Source organism: Palaemon carinicauda, chromosome 42, assembly GCF_036898095.1.
Source record: "Palaemon carinicauda isolate YSFRI2023 chromosome 42, ASM3689809v2, whole genome shotgun sequence".
In the NCBI taxonomy this organism is placed as follows: Eukaryota; Metazoa; Arthropoda; class Malacostraca; order Decapoda; family Palaemonidae; genus Palaemon; species Palaemon carinicauda.
In genome coordinates this window covers 37,250,649-37,257,277 of record NC_090766.1, presented here as the reverse complement: position 1 = coordinate 37,257,277, position 6,629 = coordinate 37,250,649, and positions in this window count along the sequence as shown.

Below are 6,629 nucleotides of genomic sequence, written 5' to 3'. Positions count from 1 at the left end.
AAATGGCTGTAAGTCTACAGTGTATATTTATTTGCGATACCATGTATTATTAGACTTTACTTTTTATTAAACGCAAACAGATTAAATGGCTGTAAGTCTATAATGTATATTTATTTGCGATCTCATGTACTATCAGACTTTACTTTTTATTCAACGCAAACAGTTTAAATGGCTGTAAGTCTACAATGTATATTTATATTGTAATACTGCATATTATTAGTTGTTATTGAACGCAAGCGTTTTAGGAATCTTCTTTATTCCCATTTTCAATCTTAAGTTTTTTCTTCTTAAAGAAAATTATTATTATTATTAAACGCAAGTGTTTTGGGAATATTCTTTAATTCCGGTTTCAATCTTAGTTTTTTCTGCTTAGAAAATTTTTTTTAGTTTTTATTAAACGCAAGCATTTTAGGAATATTCTTTATTCCCTTTTTACAATCTTAAGTTTTCCTGCTTGAAAAAAAATATTAGTTTTTATTAAACGCAAGCGTTTTAGGAATCTTCTTTATTCCCATTTTCAATCTCGAAGTTTTTCTGCTTAAAAGAAATCATTGAAATGAAGTGAGGTATTACTGTATCATTCACCCAAAGATTTAAGGACTGCATTTTTTCTTTATTCTATTTTATAGTAAGAGTTGGGTTATCAAGTCTTCTTCCGCATATTCTCAACTTTAAAAAGCACTCCATTGTTCACAAAGACGAGTTGCATTCGCCCAAAATGTAGAACACGTATTTTCATTTTTGGGGAGCAACAGATGCAGCTTTTGTCCGAGGGTATTGTTTTCTTGAACAGGCTGACATAAGTCTTTTTATAGTTTTTATATGGAATATCTGTTTCAATGGTGTTGGTGTTTTTTTAGTTATTTTATTTTAATTGTTCGTTACTTCTGATATCGTTTATTCATTTCCTTATTTGCTTTCCTCACTCGGCTATTTTTTCCTGTGGGAGCCCTTGGGCTTATAGCATCTTGCTTATCCAACTAGGGTTGTAGCTTAGTAATAATAATAATGATATTTTTATTATTATTATTTATTATTATTATTATTATTAATATTATTACTTGCTTCTTGTTTCATAAATGTGTTTATGTGATTACGCTCGTCATATTTACCTCTTGGGTTAGAGTTCTCTTGCTTGAGGGTGCATTCGGGCACACTATTCTATCTAGTTTCTTTTCTTCTTGTTTTGTTAAAGTTTTATAGTTTATATAGGAAATATTTGTTTCGTTGTTGTTACTCTTCTTAAAATGTTTTATTTTTCCTTGTTTCTTTTGCTCACTGGGCTGTTTTCCCTGTTGGGGGCTTGTAGCGTCCTACTTTTCCAACTGAGGTTGTGGGTCGGCAGCTAGTAATAATAATATATCTGTTTTGACGTTGTTACTGTTTTTATAATGATTTATTGTTGATATGTTCTCATCATTTATTTATTTCCTTTCCTCACTGGGCTATTTTTCCCTATTAGAGCCATTGGGCTTATAGCATCTTGCTTTTCCAACTAGGGTTGTAGCTTGGCTCGTAATAATGATAATTATGATAATGGCATGTTCTAAGATAATTCTTGTATTTTAAGAATATAAATGAACGTTCAATTTCCTGTTTAAAGCTTTAAATGCCACTCATGAATGGCAGAGGCAAGGGACAGTGACATTGCCCTATCAAGCAGGACAGTGCCCCCTCTCCACCCAAGCTAGGACCAATGAGGGCCAGGCAATGGCTGCTGATGACTCGGCAGGTAGACCTATAGGCTCCCCCAAACCCCCCATCCGTAGCTCACTAGGATAGTGAGGTTGCAGCGACCTAAGAAATTAACGAGTTTGAGCCGGACTCGAACCCCAGTCTGGCATTCACCAGCCAGGGACGTTACCACATCGGCCACCACAACCCTAGCTACAACATTATGCCATACTCGCTCATTTGCAGTGTATACAAATTAAATTTGTACTCGTTTATACTATGAATTCTTATATATTAAGGCAACTGTAAGTAAGTTCATCTTCTCTACATATGTAAATTTATTCTTTACTCATTTTCTCACCTGAAGGATGCACTCAATACCCGTGAGAATGGTTGATATATATAGGACACCAGGTAAACCATTATACTTTTAAGGATAACCAACCACTTGCTTCAGAATTTTGGGCAAGCTTGTAAGAGACGCAAATCATAGACTTGAGATGGAAATTACTGAAGTTAAGTGTATATATTCACTCGCGAGCGAATAGTTAACTCACTCTCTCTCTCTCTCTCTCTCTCTCTCTCTCTCTCTCTCTCTCTCTCTCTCTCTCTCTCTCTCTCTCTCAAACCAGTATATATATATATATATATATATATATATATATATATATATATATATATATATATATATATATATATATATATATATATGTATGTGTGTATATATATATATATATATATATATACAATTTACCACAAACTAGTAACCATAGCAAACCGGAATGATAAAGCCACATCTGTAAAAAAAAAAAAGGTAAATTGCAACGAAAGAGAATAGCCATTGTCTGTTCCACTTAAAGGAGTTTGTCATAACAGTCCTCTTCTTCCTTTAAAAGGTATTGACCGCCGTTGAGAAAATGAAATACCTGTGTGCGTAGGTAGAGAGACACAACGTCTTCTCTTGACCGCTATTTTCTGGTCAGAAAACCTTGTTCGTGGTTATGAAGGTTCATAACGCGGATTTTTTTTTTTTTTTTTTTTTTTTTTTGCGATGCGTCTTTTGCTGCTTGTAGGAAATTGAGAGCTTTCTCTGAGGGGAAAGTTGCAATGATAGAAACGAGGAGACGCCAGTAATGTGATTACCGGTAGGAGATGGTTTGGCCTGTTTCATTTCAAGCCATAGGATTGGATCTCTCGTGGATTTTCGTGTGTTAGTTTCTCGCTGTTTTTATTTTTTTTTATGTGAATGGCTTCCTTTCTGGTCCTGTACGGCAATTGTTTTGCTTTATATGATTTCCTTGAATTCCCTTCACTTGAAGAACCGTAATTTTAATAGCAAATTCTCCGTAAAAATATACTATTTTCAGCCGTATTTCAGTGAAATTCAGGCGACCATAATTTGTACCATACTTCATTATCATCTTTTATGGGTTGGTGACCGTAATATCACCCCTTTGCGTCAATATATCCGTTTTGAAAACGATAAATGCTTGGCAACGTTTATTCCAGAATTTTCACCGTTTTTCATTACAGATTTTTAAGTATTCCTTTGCAAGATATAGACCTGAAAACTTATTATTATTATCATTATTTGCTAAGCTACAACCCTAGTTGGAAAAGCAGGATGCTATAAGCCCAGGGGCCCCAACAAGGAAAATAGCCCAGTGAGGAAAGGAAACAAGGAAAGATCAAACATTTTAAGAAGAGTAACAACATTAAAGTAAATATTTCCTATATAAACTATAAAAACTTTTAACAAAACAAGAGGAAGAGAAATTAGATAAAATAGTGTGCCTGAGTGTACCCTCAGGCAAGAGAGCTCTAACCCAAGACAGTGGAAGACCATGGTGCAGAGAGTTTGGTCTTTATCATATTCCTGATTTACTTTAGTTCCTCGATTCCCAGCCATATGCTTTCGTGCATGCGATGCTGCTTGGCTGTAATTAACGTTTTGCAGTCGACGAGATGAACCAAGTATTCCCTGCTTTAATTTCATAAAAGAATAATGACCATTTTAACAGGTATAGATAAATCTACTCTAAACGACCCTTATAGTAAATCTTGCTTGAGGGTACACTATTCTGTCTTGTTCCTCTTCCTCTTGTTAATTTTTTTTAGTTTATATATGAAAGATCTATTTTGGTGTTATTACTGTTCTTAAAACATTTTATATTGTTCATAACTTGTAGTTTATTCATTTCTTTATTTTCTTTCCTCACTGGGCTATTTTTTCCTGTCGGAGCACTAGGGTTTATAGCATCCTGGGTTTTTCCTAGGGTTGTAGCTTAGCAAGCAATAATAATGATAATAATAATATGTCGTTACCACTATACAGCATCTGAAGACCGTATGATATAATAGGTAGTCGAGACAAGATTTCGATTTTTTTCTTCAAACTCCTTAGTTTCTTTGGTCACTGCAACCTCACCATCATTGTGAGCTAAGGATGGGGGTTTTGGGGGAGTCTATAGGTCTATCTGCTGAGTCATCAACAGCCATGGTCTGGCCCTCCTTGGTCCTAGCTTGGGTGGAAATGGGGCTTGGGCGCTGATCATATGTATATATGGTTAGTCTCTAGGGCATTGTCCTGCTCGATATTGCAATGTCACTGTCCCTTGCCTCTGCCATTCATTAGCGGGCTTTAAACCTTTAAACCTGGAAGATACTCCTTACTATAGAAATATGATATTCCACATACATTGTTGTTGTTATCGCATACTTGCAAGTCATACACACACACACACACACACACACACACACACACACACACACACACACACACACACACACAGGAATGAATTTCCGTTCATTGAGACAGGTTAGTCCAGAGACGATTTGGAGGTGTCGCTATAACATTGTATAAGTATTTTGCCTTTGTGAGGTCATTATTTCCTGTTGATTTTTGCGCTAATTATATACCAAGTAGTTTATGGGCTTGATGCAATTTCTTGATAGTTACTAGTTACTAATAAGTTAGAATCAGTTACACATTTTCTGTCCAGGACTTTTCCTACAGCGTAAAAGGATTTCTTATAAAGTTTAACTTTAGGCTTTTATGTAGAAATGAAAAGTTTTGTGTGGATATCTTTTGTCACTGAAAATTAAACTTAACTTGACTATCATGTAGAAATGAGAAGAATTGTGGCAATATCTACGGAAATTTGGAACTTGTGTGAAATTCAACATCCTTGGATCTAGAAAAACTTGATGGCGTGAGTCACATAAAACACTCCGACATTTATTGCGATATGAACTAAAAGGTCGATGTTTTGTTGGGTAAGTGATAAAATGATAATATTGTAAGTAGTGTGAAGGTGAATATTGGTCTTGGTGATATTTTCATATTAAAGAATTTCATTTTATTTTTCCAAAAAGCATGAATATGGCGTACTTATAATTATGGATCGATGTAAATAGAAGATAGCATCTCATTTTCTTCAATGTAAATAGATGGAATCTAATTTTCTTCAATATAAGTAGAAGATAGAATCTAATTTTTTTCATTGTAAATTGGAGATAGAATCTCATTTTCTCCAATATAAATAGAAGGAAGAATCTCATTTTTTTTTCAATGTAAATAGAAGGAAGAATCTCATCTTCAATGCAAATAGAAGATAGAATCTCATTTTCTTCAATTTAAGTAGAAGATAGAATCTCATTTTCTTTAATCCAAACAGAAGAATCTCATTTTCTTTAATCCAAACAGAAGAATCTCATTTTCTTTAATCCAAACAGAAGAATCTCATTTTCCCAAATGTAAATAGGAGATAGAATCTCATATTCTTCAAAATAAGTAGAAGATAGAATCTCATTTTCCTCAATGTAAATAGGAGATGAAATCTCATTTTCTCCAGTTATCTCTGATGATTCAACTTTCCGCGATAAAACAAAAGAAGTGGGCCGGATTAAAGTACTGGGGAGAAAAATGATAACTCAAATGCCAATGCTCTTATCTTATCTGCAATCAGAATCATATAGAATTACCTCGGTATCGAGAGAAGTTGTTTCTAGAAAAAAGATCTCTTGTCAGCCATTTCTAGAGCCAGTTCACATTCTGTCTTTACAAAGACTTGTCATTTTGAGATATTGTGAATGATTATCGGAAACATTTAAAGATGACGTGTCTTTTTTCAATGTATATTTACACTATAATCTCTCTTTGGCTGGTCAGATAATACTACATTGACTCTTTCTCTAGTTACGGCTCATTTTTCATTTGCTTACACACCCCGGATATCTTGGCATATTCTTTACACGTTCTCTTCTTTCTTCGTACACCTGACAACTAAGATAAGCGAAACATTCGTTTTCACTAAAGGGCTTAACTACTGCACTGTAACTGTTCACTTGTTAAGTAAGGTGAGAAGAGAGATCTTGCAATGATAAGCATCTCGGAATTCTAGGACACTCCAAATTCAAACAATTTTTCGCAAATCTTGGGTAGTGCCATAGTCTCTGTACCGTGATTTTGCGCTGTCGTGGGTTAGAGTTCTCTTGTTTGAGGGTATACTCGGGCAATTTATTCTAATTGCCTCCTTATTTCTTTTCCTCCCTGGTCTATTTTCTCCTGTGGAGCCCTTGGGCTTATAGCATCCTGCTTTTCCAACTAGGGTTGTAGCTTTGCTAGTAATTATAATAATGTATAACGTAATAGCTTTAGAATACTATCTTTATGTATATAAGCCAAACATTCGTCTCTCTCTCTCTCTCTCTCTCTCTCTCTCTCTCTCTCTCTCTCTCTCTCTCTCTCTCTCTCTCTCTCTCTGTTCCAGATGTGCATTTAATAAACTGGTGATAACCTGACATGCTAAGAAATACTTTGTCATCTTCTTTCGTGTGTCTCTTGCCCAACGATGGCCCGGGGCACTATATACATTCCAAGTAATCTTACGTGCAAGAGACGCATGCACTAGATCTCGTGTACTTCGACACCAACCCTTTTTTTTCTGTAATTT